This window comes from Chiloscyllium plagiosum, unplaced genomic scaffold, assembly GCF_037043375.1.
Source record: "Chiloscyllium plagiosum isolate Xiang-an unplaced genomic scaffold, Cpla_swu_hap1 HiC_scaffold_45, whole genome shotgun sequence".
Taxonomy (NCBI): domain Eukaryota; kingdom Metazoa; phylum Chordata; class Chondrichthyes; order Orectolobiformes; family Hemiscylliidae; genus Chiloscyllium; species Chiloscyllium plagiosum.
The window spans coordinates 84,421,750-84,437,063 of record NW_028270183.1 but is presented as its reverse complement, the minus strand read 5'-3'; positions in this window follow the sequence as shown (position 1 = coordinate 84,437,063).

The following is a 15,314-nucleotide window of genomic DNA, read 5'->3' as shown; positions in this document are numbered from 1 at the left end:
TGGGGTGTATTGTGTATCTAATATAATTCCTGATTAGAGTTATCACTCATCCAGCTCGGCGGATTCCGCTGTCAAACCCCGTCCAATTAAAACATGAATATATGTCCTTCTTGTTATGGATCCGAACAGACTCCTCTCATAATATATGAAGAAGGTCGTCTCCACCCCAACGTTTTCTTATTTTAACGTAATTGTGAAGTGCTGTGTTTCAGATGCAATTCGTTTGGTCAAAATATTTGACATTAAGCAAAACGCAATTTACTCCAACACTGTAGACAAAATACAACAAAAGCAAGAGGAACTTGGAATAATTTAATTTATTGGAAAACTTAACAGATTAATAGGTTATTTAATTACTAAACAGTAACTGCTCCAATATGTTAACATCCTGGAAACGCACACTTGTCCAAAAACCAATTGAGGAAACATATTGTCTGACGTGCAGTTCTCCAATCCAGGTGGAATGAACATCAAAATCCAATTCTGAGAGAAATCTAGAGTGTGTAGCAGCAGGGAGAGATTTACTGCCTTGCAGCCCTGCTGAGACCTCAGCAATAAATGGTGAAAGGTCAAACTAAGAATCCTGGTTCTTTGAGAGTTTGACCATCACTCTACAGGACCAGGCCGCGGCTGCATGGACAACACGGAATGGACTGTATCTAACCGTCCATACAACCGAAGTGGGTCTCTCAAAAATGCTTAAACCCACCTAAGCCATGCAATGTTGGTAAGATAAATGTCAAAGTTAAATAGAAATAAATAAAGCCAAAGGATGCAGCAGGCCTAGTAATCAGACACAGCCTCAGGAGCCCAGCAATTCCTGCCTTGCCAAAACAGAGGCGAATCACTGAGCTAGTAAAGAGAAAGCATCATCTCTCTGCCTCACCTCTAACTTTACAATTCGTGATGTGCCATTAGCCCGATAGTCAGCGATGTCAACATCTCAGGAAGACCACGTATTATTGTCATTTGTCATGGTTGTTGTGAAAGGGGTTAAATTGAGCTGTTTGTTCGGTGACTGTGATTGATGCCAGTCTTTATGGATCCTGAGTGTGTCCCCGGAGGCTTTCCCTTTCTATTCATAAGGGACTTTTTTCAACGTGTTATCTCATCGCATCAGCGGCAGTCTCAACCTCAAGACTATTTGATCAGCAGCTGCAGAGAAAGGGAGCGGAAGACAATCTTAGAACAACAGACTGGAATGTTCCAACAATGAATCAGAATCTGAGAACATTACACTGGAATGCTCCAACAATGGATCAAAATCTGCATGGTTTAGACTGGAATATTCCAACAATGGACAGGAGTTTATCTTTGGGACTATACTTGCTTTCTCGGGATTGGCCATGGTTCGACTTGCAGATACGAGCTGTACTGATGATTATTCAAGCGGGTTATTATCCCATCCTCGCTATTATTGGTATTCCTGGTAAGCCAATCTCTGCCCATTCTATAAACAATGGTGAAGGTTATTGCTATTTCATTTATTTACATTTTAAAAATGCATAAACTGTTATCTTCAGTTTCAGTCACAAACTCCACTTCATTTTCATCAATATCAGACTCCTCATTCATAAACTTCCAAGAAGGAACAAGACTGTTCAGACCCTTGAGTTTCCCTTTTGCCCTGAACTGTTTTATGTCTTTGTATTCTCCCTGTCATCAAACCTGCCTACACCTACCTTTATAATATCCCCAGTCTCCAACTCTGCCTCAGTGCTGTTGCTGAATAAGCCATCATCTGCCTCCTTCATAATTTCATATTTTACGGCTCCAGTTCTTTTCTGACAACTTTTCCAGTTACAAATATTTTGACCACAAACTTTTTCTTGTCTCTCCAGTTATTTCATAATAGTGATCTCATATCAGAGTAATAATGTCACTGGCCGTGTAATTCAGATGCAATTTACAGGCACAAGTTATGACTTTAAAAGCGTTTCAAATCCTACCACAGCCGATGTTAGAACTTAAATTTGAATGGGAACAATTGAAATGAAACCTCATTTTACACCGGCAACCATAAACAATCAGGATTTCTTTTATTAATTCACTGATAGCATTTGGTAAAGAAACTAAGTGTGACAAAAAAAATAGCTCCATATTGTCTGCACAAATGGTCTCGCAGTCAACGGCAATTAGTGACGGATAACAAATGCTGCCCTTTGCCAGTGATGCTGACATCCTGTGAAACAACACTATTAAAGGTGAAAAAAAATCAAGGAACTGTGGATGATGGAGATATGAAATAAAATTCTCCAGTGTCTGAAAATTTTGGAGAATCTCAGCAAGTATGGCAGCGTCTGTCAGGAGAAAAACAGATAAAGTGTCGAATCTAGTGACCCTATATCACAACTGAAAGCAACTAGGAAATAATATTATTTCTATCAGGGATGGCCGGATGAGTGATCGGGAGGTTAGTTGAATATTTTGGAGAAATGTCCAGACAGAGACCGAGAGAGAGAGAGAGAGAGAGAGAGAGGGAGAGAGAGAGAGCACGAGAATGAAAAGCGAACAAAGGAACTGCTGCTGATGAACCAGAAGGAAAATAAAGTGGGAGCTAATTCTAAAATTTCCAGTTTTCCCATATTCCTGAATATCATGTTAATTTTAATGTGTCCCTGTTTAAATTGAGTTATATTCCTTTCGTCCTTCTTCTCTAAATGAGGTGATCTACTCCATCTGCAATACAAGTGCTGCCATTATATTTGCTGAGATACAGAGAAAGGCAAAGTTAAATTGTCAACTGCTTCTTTGGAGAGAGGATCTGTAATTGTGGGACTGTGCAGAGATGTAACGGCTTTTTTCCGCTAAGAAGAGAAACGTTTTCAACACTAAATGAGTGCACCGTGTGTGTGGGGATTTGACTTGCTCCTGTCATTACAGAGTAAAGAGAGGTTCTATTGACGCTTTTGTCGGGTTTGTGTTATCAGCTGCTGCGTCCATTCAGGGAGACCCAAACATATGGTGACCCCCTAAACATCATGGCATAGACAGAGAACGCAGGGGGCCAACACCTTCAACATATTGTCTAGCTATCACCGTTGTTAACAGCTAACTCGTGAATGCATTTAAAAAAAAGGTTTTGTGATTTACACATTAAAGAAGTGAAGCTATCACGGTAGTCTAACAGATGAAAGGCTTAACAGACAGTCAATTTTCCAATGTATAATTTCAGTTACGTCACACTGTAAATTTTTGATATAAGTTCTGTGTGTTAGGATCGAGCCCTCCACTATCACCTGATGAAGGTGCGACGCTAGTATGCTTGACACTTTAATTGTCCCTGACATTTTAATGCACAGTTACTGTGTGATACTAAATTGAATGTCAGTTTGGACACAATCCTGTCAGCAGTCACAATACCATCATTCTGAAAGTGTTGACAATTCCTCACTACCTTCTAACTTATATGGAGACCATGGGTCTACTATCATGGAGATGCAAGACACCTTGGTGAATGGTTCAAAAAGTTGGTTTCATTCCTACTGCCAGAAAACCATGTTAAAGTTACACATATGTACTATGAGCAATTAAGCCACGAGGAACAAGATAGTGCAGTCTATCTCTTTAGTCCCTGCTCCAATTGTTTGTGACGTTGGAACATCTCTGACGCCTTCCTGTTCCTGGGTTAGTGACTTGAGAAGCTGAATGACCGCTTTCTGTCCCTCAGTAAGTAACTCTAGGTGCAAAACCCTCTCTTTCTGATCCCTTGTAAGTGAGGGAATGAGCACATTCCTTGTATTACTGTGTATTTGGCAGGAGGGACTGAATGAGCTATCACACATCTTGTCCAATAGTTTGATGGGTTGAATGACCTCCACATATTCTTGTGAACACAGATTGAGGTGCCGAATGAGCTGCAACTTTTACTGTGGAAATGTACAGTGTCTCGCAGTGCTGTTACATGAATGTTACCCAGACTTTAACAGCACGATCTTAAACGGTGTCCAATTCTTGTTACACATGGACATAGACTGCTTCAAGAGCTGAGGAGGGTCACCTTGTTCTGAAAACTATGTAGACATCAGTGAATATCCCCAATTTTGCTCACTTTGGACTCAATGGGATGAATGACCTCCTTCCACACTATAACGATTCTATGATGACAAACTGGGGATGCCTGGGCTGAGGGAGATACTCTGAGGATCTCCTGCAGTGATGCCCTACGACTGAGGTGACTGATGTCCACTGATGATAAACATCTTCTCTTGTGTGGTGAATGATTTTAAACAGTAGATGAGGTCGTTATCAATTCTCAATAAGTGCGATTTTCCTCAGACTCCTTGATGTCAACCTCAGTCTAATACTGCCTTGAGTTCAGGGCCAGTCTCTCTGTCTAATCCCTCGTGTACCGTCTTTTGTTCATATCAATAGGTCATTGTGTAGAAGCAGAGATTGTTTTCTTCAAACAGAGGGTAGTGAATGTCAAGAATTCTCTTACACAGAGAGGTAGGGGAGCTAGATCACTGAAAGCGACCAGTGGTGTCCCACAGAGATCATTTCCAGGAACTCTTCTCTTTATGATTCTTATAACTGACTTGGATGAGGAAGTAGAAGGGTGGGTTAGCAAGTTTGCCGATGACACGAAGGTTTGTGAAGTGGTACATGGGTGTTTGCAGGGCTTTTGTAGATTGCAACAGGACATTGACATAATGCAGAGCTGGGCTAAGAAGTGGCAGATGGAATTCAAGCTGGAAAAGAGTGAAGTAATACCCTTTAAAAGCTCATATTTGCAGAATATAGGGTTATAGGCAGGGTTCTTGGCAGTGCGGAAGAACAGAGGGATTTTGGCGTCCATGTCCATAGATCCCTCAAAGTTGCGACCTAAATTGATCGGGTTGTTAAAGAGGCGAATCGTGTGTGAGCCTTCATTAGAAGGGAGATTAACTTTAAGAGCCGTGTGGTTATACTGCAGCTCTGTAGAGCCCTGGTTACACCGCACCTGGAGTATTTGTTCACTTCTGGTGACCTATTATAGGAAGGATGAGGAAGATTTAGAAATCCTGCCTGGACTGGAGGGCAGGTCTTATGAAGAAAGGTTGAGGGAGCTAGGGCTTTTCTCATTTGCGTTAAGAAGAATGAGAGGTGACTTGATAGAGGATAAAAGGTGAAGAGAGGCAAAGAGAGAGTGAATAGCCAGAGGCTTTTGACCAGGGCAGAAATGTATATCACCAGGGGTCATAATTTTAAGGTAATTAAAGGAAGGTTTAGACGAGATGTCAGCGGTTGGTTTTTTTCGCACAGAATGTGGTGGCAGTGTGGAATGCATTACTAGCGGTGGGAGTAGAGTCAAATACGTGAGGGAAACTTGAGAGACTCTTGGATAGGCACATGGAAGAAAGTGCATGGAAGAATATAGGTGATTCTGATCTTAGAGTAGGACAAACGGATGGCACAACATCAAGGGTCGAGAGCCTCTACTGTGCTGTACTGTTCAATGTTCTGCGTTCGATGGAAGTGTTTGTAGAGGCTGGAGTTGGATTTTGACCTGTCAGAGAGTTGAGAGTTATGAAGATTTGAACTTCAAAGAGGATTTGAGACTAAGAGCAGATCAGCCACGATCTTAGTGAAAGGCAAAGCAGGTTTGGGGGCGGTGGGGGGGGGGGGGGGGTGGGGCGTGGTGGTGAACAACATGCTCTTGATTCTGATGTTCTCACATTCTGTTATTGGAATGTTAGTGGGTGATATTTTCCTGGTAGGTCTGTTTGAATGTTGTGGCCTGGGAGAGCAGAGAATTTTGTGAGCCATCTCTGGTTGAGGTATGGGGGCTGTATTCGCAATGAACCTGGGTCGACAACATGACCAATAAATGACACACAAGTTGCAGAGAGGGGCAGCTCTGTAAGGAGAGATGAGGGTTCTCTTCCATAATCATCCTGGGATTTCCAATTACGTTTTCCAAATGACCCTAAACTGTATGTGACAGTATTGAGGGACTGAATGGTAGCCTCTGTTTCTGGCACCAGTTTATAACAGCAAGTGGTCTCCAACTGCTCCTGTCTGGCAGGTGTGAGGGGCTGAATGGAACACGGAAACATGGAACTGAGGAGCAGGAGTGGGTCATGTGATACTTCGAGCTTTTCCACCAGGCACGAAGATTGTGGCTGATCAGGTTGTGTTGTAAGCCCAACTTTACTGTCTGTATCACATTATCCGTGACTCACTTCTCTGTCAAATATTTAACTAACTCAGCTTTGAATTCTTGTAATCAAACAGACACCTCAAACATCTGGGGAAGAAAATTTTCACTTGAAAGGCTCTTTTTAGAATTTTTCCTCATTCCTCTTATTCGATCAGAGAGTCATAAAGCGTGGAAACAGATCCTTTATTCCAGCTTTCCCGTGCTGACGAGATATCACAATCTGATCTAGTGCCACTTGCAAGCATTTATCTCACATCGCTCTGAACCATTCCTATTAATGTACCTGTCCTGATACATTTAAACATGTAACTGTACCCGCTTCCATCACTTTCTCTGACAGCACTTTCCGTACACGCACCACCTTCTGCATGAAAAAAGTTACACCTAAAGTCCCTTCTAAACCTTTCCCCCGTCACCTTCCACCTATGACTCTACTTGTGGACTCTCCCGCCCTGGAGAAAAGACCTTGGACATTCAGAATATCCATACCGTTTATGATTTTATAAGCCACTTTCTTGTCACCCCTCAGCATCAGACAGTCCAGGGGGAAAAGCCTCAACCTGTTCATCCTCTCCCTGTCAATGAAACCTTCAGGTTCCAGAAAACCATTATAAATCTTTTTTGCACCACCCCAAGCTTAACAACATCAATCCTTTAGCAGAGCCCAAACAAATTGTACGCAGTATACCGAACGTGGCCTCACAAGCGTCCCTATGCAAGCACAACATGCCACCCCAACTTCTATACACAATGTTGTGACCGATTCAGGCAAGCATGCCAACTGCATTGTTCACCACCCTGTATACCTGCAATTACACTTGCCCAGGAACTATGAACCTTCCCCCATAGGTCACTTTGTTCAGCAACATTCCCCAGGGCACGACCCTGCTTTAACTTACCAAAATGCAAAACCTCACAAATATCTAAATTAAACTTTATCTGCCAGTCCTTGGCCCTTTGATGGTTAACGGTGCCGTTGTGCTCTGAGATAATCTTCTTCACTATCTACTGCACCATGATTTTGATGTTATCTGTAAACTTACTTACCATGCCTCCGATATTCCCATCCAAGTCGTTTATATCCACGATGAAAAACAGTGATGTCAGCACTGATTCTTTCAGCACACCGCTGGCGGCAGGCCTCCAGTCTGGAAAATAATCCGTTACCTTCAGGACAATTTTATACCAATTGATTAGCTTTCCCTGGATTCCTTGTGACCTGACCTTCGTAACCTGTCTACGATGGGGAACCTTATTAAACACCTTGCTGAAGTCTGTGTAAACAATATATACAACAGTGCCTTCTTCAGTCTTCTTTGTCACCTCTTCAAAATACTCAAACACATCAATGAGACATGATTTTCATCACATAAAGCCATGTTGACTATCCCTAATCAGTCCTTGTCTTTCTAAATGGATGGAAGTCCTATCCCTCAGAATCTCCTCCAACAAACACCTCTACACTGACGTTAGGCTCACTGAGTCTATAATTACATGTGCTTTTGGACCGCTGTTCCCTTTTCTAGTCCCACTCCTCCACTGGCCACAAAAAATATCACTAGTATGGTGATGTGGCCAAGGATATAGTTCTCAGAGTGTGTCAGGGTCAGTGTTAGGAACAAGTCAGATGGATTTCTTTTGTCTGCTAAAACAACACGTTTATGACAAAAGCAAAATTACTCTAACTATGATGGAAACAAGAATGACGAGAGGATTTGCAAATATGTACATTAATATTTCCCTTTGAAAAGTACTGTGGAATAAACAAACACACACACACACACACACACACACACACACACACACACACACACACACACACACACACACACACACACACACACACACACACACACACACACACACACACACACACACACACACACACACACACACGTTTAATAACAAACTGAAAGGCAAAATATCGGCAAAGTTAACTTGAAAGATCTTTGTCCAAATATTATTCGAACACATGACCAAAGGAAAAACGAGAAATGCTGTTCTATTTATAGAGTAATCAAGTCCTACAACATGGAGAAAGGCCCTTTGGCCCAAACGAGTCCATGCTGACCCACATGTCCATGAACACTAACCCCATTTCCCAGCACTTGACCCATAGACTTCTCTTCCTTTCCTGCCCATGTACTTGTCCAAATGCCGTTTAAATATTGTTAATGTAAAGGCTTCAACCACTTCAGCTGACAGCTCATTCCCTTTGCGTACCACTCACTGTGTAAAACAGTTTCCATCAGTTTCCCTTTTATTCTTTCCCCTCTCACCTTAAACTGATATCCTCTCTTCCTCAATTCCACAACTCTGGGAAAATAGGCTGAGTCCATTCACCCTATCCATGCCTGTCATAATCTTGTGCACTTCTATTGGATTTCTCTCAGTCTCCTACACTCTAAAGAAAAAAGTTCTCGCTTGTCCTACCTCTCCCTATAAGTCACACTGTTGAGTCCTGGCAACATCTTTATAAATTCTGTCTGCACACATTCCAATTTAAAAACATCCTTCTGATCGCAATGTGACCAAAACTGAACACAACACTACAAGTGCAGTCTCACCGACATCCTGTATAACTGCAACACAACTTCCCAATTTTCTCCTCCATGTGCTGACTGATAAATGCCAGTATGCCAAAAGCCTTCTTCACTGCCATGTCTATCTGTGACTCCAATTTCATAGAACGGTGTACCTGAACTTCATGGTCCCTCTGCTCAATTGCACTCCGTGAGGCTCTACCATTCACCATGAAACTCCTACTTTGATCTAACTTTGCAAATATATTCCTTGCTTAAAAATATGTTTTAGGAAAAGCGCAGCATCAAAGGAGCAGTAGAATCGACGTTTCGGACATATGCCCTTCTTCAGGAATGAGGAGGGTGTGCCAAGCAGGCTAAAATAAAATGTGGGGAGGAGGGACTTGGGGGAGAGGCATTGGCAATGCGATAGGTGGAAGGAGGCGAAGGTGAGAGTGATAGGCCGGAGAGGGGGTGGGGGCGGAGAGGTCGGGAAGAAGATTGCAGGTCAAGAAGGCGGTGCTGAGTCTGAGGGCTGGGACTGAGAAAAGGTGGGGGGAGGGGAAATGAGGAAGCTGGAGAAATCTGCATTCATCCCTTGTGGTTGGGGGGTTCCTAGGCTTATGCCAGAAAAGTTGATTCTCCTGCTCCTTTGATGCTTCGTGTTTCCAGGAACACAGTTTTAAGCTCTGATTCCAGCATCTGCAGTCTTCACATTCTCCTAAAAATATTCCTCGGCCCACTTCTCCAGTTGATCAAGGTCCTGCTGCAATGTCTGATATACTTCCTCACTGTCCACGATACCACTTATTTTCGTCTCATCTTCAAATTTACTAATCATGCCTTGTACATTCTCAAGAATATCATTGACATTGATAATAAACAGCAATGGACCCAGCACTGACCCCAGATGAACGTCATGTGTCTCAGGCCTCCAGTCCAAGAGCATCCTTCCACTATTACGTTCTACTTACTACCATCAAACCAATTGTGTATCCAATTTGCCAGCTCCCTCTGGATTCCATGCGATTAAACCTTCAGAACAGCCTATCAATGGTAACCTTTCCAAAGGCCTTACTGATAACTATACTGACTTCTTCTACCGCCCTGCCCTCATCAATAGTACTGAATACTTCATCAATGAACTCAAACAAGTTTGTGAGGCACATTTCCCACTCACAAAGCCATGCAATCTGTTCAGTCTTAAAACAACAATTAATAATAATTATTAAATTTAATAATAACAAACAATAATAAATAATAATAATAAGATGACATTTTCAGTGGAGAATAAACTTGCATCATGGATGAGGGCAGATAGATTTTGTACCTGTGTCATTGAACTGTTTTGCCAACAAGCAAGGGTGGCATGGTGGCTCAGTGGTTAGTACTGCTGCCTCGTGGTGCCATGGATCTGGGCTTGATTCCAGCTTCGGGTGACTCTCTGTGTGGAGTTTGGACATTCTCCCTGTGTTTGTGTTGGTTTCCTCCGGGTGCTCAATTTTCCTCCCACAATCCAAAGATGTACAGGTTAGGTGAATTGGCCATGCTAAGTTACCCATAGTGTTATGTGCATTTGTGAGGGATAAATAAAGGGTACGTCAATGGGACTGGGTGGGTAACTGTTTGGAGGGTCGGTGTGGCCTTGTTGGGCCAAATGGCCTGTTTCCATTCTGTAGAGAATCTGAAAAAAAACAATTTCTGATCAAACGCTGTCTTTTCAAATGCATGTATATCTTAGCCATCAGAGTCTTCTCAAGTAACCTATGTACCACAGATGTTAGACTTCCTGGCCTATAGTTCCCAGATTTTTCTTTGCTTCCCTTCCTGAATAATGGTACATATTTGCTACCCTCCAATCTTCTGGAACCTAACCTGTGGCTAACGATGATGCAAAAATATCAACCAGGTCCCCGTAGTTTCTTCTGTAGTCTTTTGCAGTATTCTTAGATGCATCTGTTTAGGATGAGGAGATTTATCCATCTTCATACATTCTAATAGAGCCAACACATCCTGTCCTGTGATAATAACTCACCCCTAGATAATACCACGACCTTTGTTAACCTCCAAAGTCTTCATGTATTTATCGACGGTAAAGACAGAGAAGAAATATTCATTGAGAATCTCGCAAATTTCCTACGGTTCCAGACATGCATGTCCACTTTGGACCGTGAGGGGTCATATTCTCATTTACTTATTCCTTTTACTTTAATATACTTAAATAACGTCTTTGGATTCACCCTAATCTTCTCAGCCAAGGCTATCTTGTGCCCCCTTTTCGCCCTACTGATTTCCATCTTCAGTAAACTCCTATATCCCCTGCACACCGCCACGGATTCCCTTGATCCCAGCTGCATGGACATGAGCCACGCTTCCTTTTTGCTGGTCAAAGCCTCAATATCTCCTGACATCCAGGGTTTCCTATTCCTCCCAAACTTGCCTTTTACCCTCTCAGGAACATATAGACCTTGAACTGTAGACATTTCACTTTTAAAGTCCTCCCACTTGCCAGAAATCTGTTCGCCTGCAAACAAACTCCTCCAACCAACCCCTACAAGCTCCTGTTTAATTCCGTCAAAATTCGCCTTGCCCCAATTTAGAATTTGAACATGTGGACCAGTTTTGTCCTTCTCCATAACTATTTTAAAATTAATACAACTATGGTCACTGGCCCCAGGGTGCTGCCCCCACTGTTACCTCAGTCACCTGTCCTGCCCTAGTCCTTAGAGTAGGTCAAGATTCGTCCCTTTCCGAGTTGCAACCTCTACTTACTGTTTCAGGAAACTTTTCTGAACACACTCAATAGATACAGCCCATCTCGTCCTTAATTCTATATCATTCCCTGTCTATGTTAGGAAAATTAAAAGTCTCCTACGATGTCAATCTTACTGCAAGTTTCCCCAATCTCTTTACATATATTTTTTCTCCTAATTCCCCTTTTACTATTTGGGGGCCTCTAGAACAACCCAAATACTATCACTATTCCCTTCTTATTTCTTAGCTCCACCCACAAATCCTCATTGGATGATCAATTAATTATTTTATCTCTGCTGTGATACTCGCCTGAATCAAAAATGAAACTCCCCGTCCCCTCCTTCCTCCGTCTCTGTCCCGCATAAAGCACTTGTACCCTGGTACATTAAGCTGCCAGTCCTGTCCCTCCCTTAGCCATGTTTCTGTAATGGCTATACTATCCAAGTTACACATATCTATTCACACCCTGAGTTCATCGGCCTTACCTGTCAGCCATCGTGCATTGAAACAGTTGCAATTTAATCCAACAGACATTCCTTGCTCCCTGTCGTGTTCCAGCCTAACCTGTCTCTTCACTTTTCTGTTTCTGATTACTGTATCTCTTTCCAGCCTCACACCTGCCTTCCAGCTGTTGAGGATCCCACCCCTCCCCAACCCCAGCCAAACTCATTGAAACCCTCTTTGCAACACTAGCAAACCTGCCTGCCAGGATATTGTTCCCCTTCCAGTTCAGGTACAACCGTCCTTCCCGAACAGATCACCTCTGCCCCACAAAAGATCCGAGTGATCCAAAAATCTAAATCTCTGCCCCCTGCACCAATTCTTTAGCCACCCATTCATCTGCCATATCCTCCTGTTCTTACCCTCACTAGCACCGTGCACGAGAAGTAAACTGGATATTACCATTGTCGCGGTCCTGTCTTTTACCCTTATTCTTAGCTCTCTATAATCACTCTGGACTTCATCACTATGTCTATCTGTGTCATTTGTACTAATGTGCACAATGAATTCTGGCTGCTCCACCACCCTGGTGAGAACATTCGACAGCCGCTCTGCGACATCCTGGACCCTGGCACGTGGGAGGCTAAACACCATCCCGGATTCCCATTTGCAGGCACAGCATCTCTTGACTGTCACCCTCACTATCGAGTCTGAATAATTACTTCTGAAATTATTCTGCTCGCACAACCTTCTGCCAATGGGATTCGTCATGAAACAGTTGGATTTGGCTGAATTGCTTTGCTTCAGGCAGTGGGGAGATTCCAATGAATCCTAATCAGGAATCCTCCATGAGTGGGAAAGGCGACTGTTTTTTTTCACTCCCACATATTGCTGTGATGAGCGACAGGGAAACAGAAAAGGAGCAATAGACAGTTCCTTCACAGATAGGCTACATTCTTCGATCTCTAAGGTAAATCAATAACGTTATCAGACCCCAAACGGGACCATGTGAGTTCTCCTTGAACATTGTCCGACCTATATGACACCATCACATTCTCGACTCCAGGTCAGTGCTATATTGCTGTTGTCGTACACAGAATCAATTCATTAACAATAAATAGCCCTACTTGTTTTGAAGATATGTTAATATATGTCTGCATAATGTAAAAATAAGCGTTTCATGTCTTCACAATATCTGTGTTAAGATGAATATGTTTTATTCTAAAACAAATACAGAAATTACTGGAAATGCTCAGCCTGTATTGCAGCATGTATGAAGAGAAATCAGAGTTCAATTTTTCAGTACAATGACCCTGCCTTTCAAACTGACTTATTCTGAAATTATTTCCCCAGTTTTATTTTCCCACACAAGAAGAAATACCCATCTGGTATTCACCAATTATACTCTTCTCAATAACTTATATGGTCAACACAACAACCCTCATTCTCAGGCTGAACTGTTAATTCTTCATAACGGAATGCTTTCATCCCAAGAATGAGTAAAGAGAAAAAACTTTGAAACGTTTCGAAAGCAATTTTGTTTTTTTTTTCAGTTTAAGCAATTATAACGACACATAATACTTCAGATGTGATCTCAGCCATGCCCTGTACTGATGCAGAAAAACATCGCTAAGATCATACCCAACACACCTTGCACGAAACAGAATCATTCCATTTACCTTCCAAATCATTTGCTGCATCTTCAGAGTAATTTGATGTGAGTCATGTGCATGAACACATAAATCTCTCGGTACCACTAAGTTCTGCATTCTCAATGCATTTAAATAATTTTCTGCTGTTTTGTCTTTTCCTCAAAACAGAAAATTCCCATCATTTGTTCCCTCAGTCACCCCCACATATCCCATCCAGAATGTGTAAATTTTAATCATAATTTTGAATTTGAAGAAAAAGTATTGAATTGACATGGGTGAACGGGAGTTATTTGTTCAGCGAATGTGATTGATGTCAGTTTCCGTGCATCCTAAATGTGTCACTGGAGGGCTTTCCTCTTCTATTAATTAGGGATTCGGTTCAATGCGTTATCACATCGTATCAGGGGCAAAATCAGCGACAGCACTGACAGGCATCAGCAGACACAGAGAGAGGTGGAGGAGAGATCACAATCTGAGAACATTAGGCTGGAATGTTCCAACAATGGATCAGAATCTGAGAACATTAGACTGGAATGTACCAACAATGGACAGGACTTTATCCGGGGGTCTTTACTGGCTTTATCAACCTTGGATCTCATTAGCATTTCGGATCTATGATGTATTGATGGTTATTCAAGCTGGTTACTATCCCATCCTCGCTATAGTTAGTGTTCCTGGTAAGTCATTCTATCTGGTCATTGAGCCAGGTTGGACTGAATTGCTGCTCATATTAAGTGTGAACAAGAAAATGTTCTGATTCAGTATGTGGATGAACCTACTAGAGCAGTTGCAAAACTTGACCCACTCTGGGGGAATAAGGCAGGGCAGGTGACTGAGGTGTCAGTGGAGGTGCACTTTGGGGCCAGCTACAATAATTCTATTAGATTTAAATAATGACGGAAAATGATAGACCAGATCTAACAGTTGAAGTTCTAAATTCGAGAAAGGCCAATTTTGACTGTATTTGGCAAGAACCTTCAAAAGCTGATTGCGGGCAGATGTTCACAGGTAAACGGACGGCTGGAAAATTGGAAGACTTCAGAAATGAGTTAACAAGACTCCAGAGAAGGTATATTCGCGTTAGGATGAAAGGAAAAGCCGGTAGGCATAGAGAATGCTAGCGAACTAAAGGGTTTGATGAATAAAAAGAAGGAAGCGTATGTCAGGTATAGACAGGATAGATTGAGCGAATCCTGAGAAGAGTATAAAGGCAGTAGGAGCTTACGTAAGAGGGAAATCAGGAGGGCAAAAAGGGGACATGAGATAGCTTTAGCATGTAGAATTAAGGAGAATCCAAAGGGTTTTTACAAATACGTTAATGACAAAATCATAACTAGGGAGAGAATAGAGCCCCTCAAAGATGAGCAAGGCAGCTTTTGTGTGGAGCCGCACAAAATGGGGGAGATAATAAACGAGTATTCTGCATCATTATTTACTGTGGAAACGGATATGGAAGATATAGCATGTCAGGAAATAGATGGTTACACGTTGAAAAATGTCCATATTACAGAGGATTGGGTACTGGATGTCTTGAAACGGGTAAAGGTGGATAAACTCCCAGGACCTGAACAGATGTACCCTGGAACTCTGTGAGAAGCTGGAGAAGTTATTGCTGAGACATTTGTACCGTTGATAGTCACAGGAGAGGTGACAGAAGACTGGGGTATGGCAAACGTGGTGCCACTGTTTAAGAAGGGTGGTGCGGACAAGCCAGGGAACTATAGGCCAGTGAGCCTGACGTCGGTGGTGGGCAAGTTGTTGAACGGAATCCTGAAGGACAGGATGTACATGCATTTTGAAAGA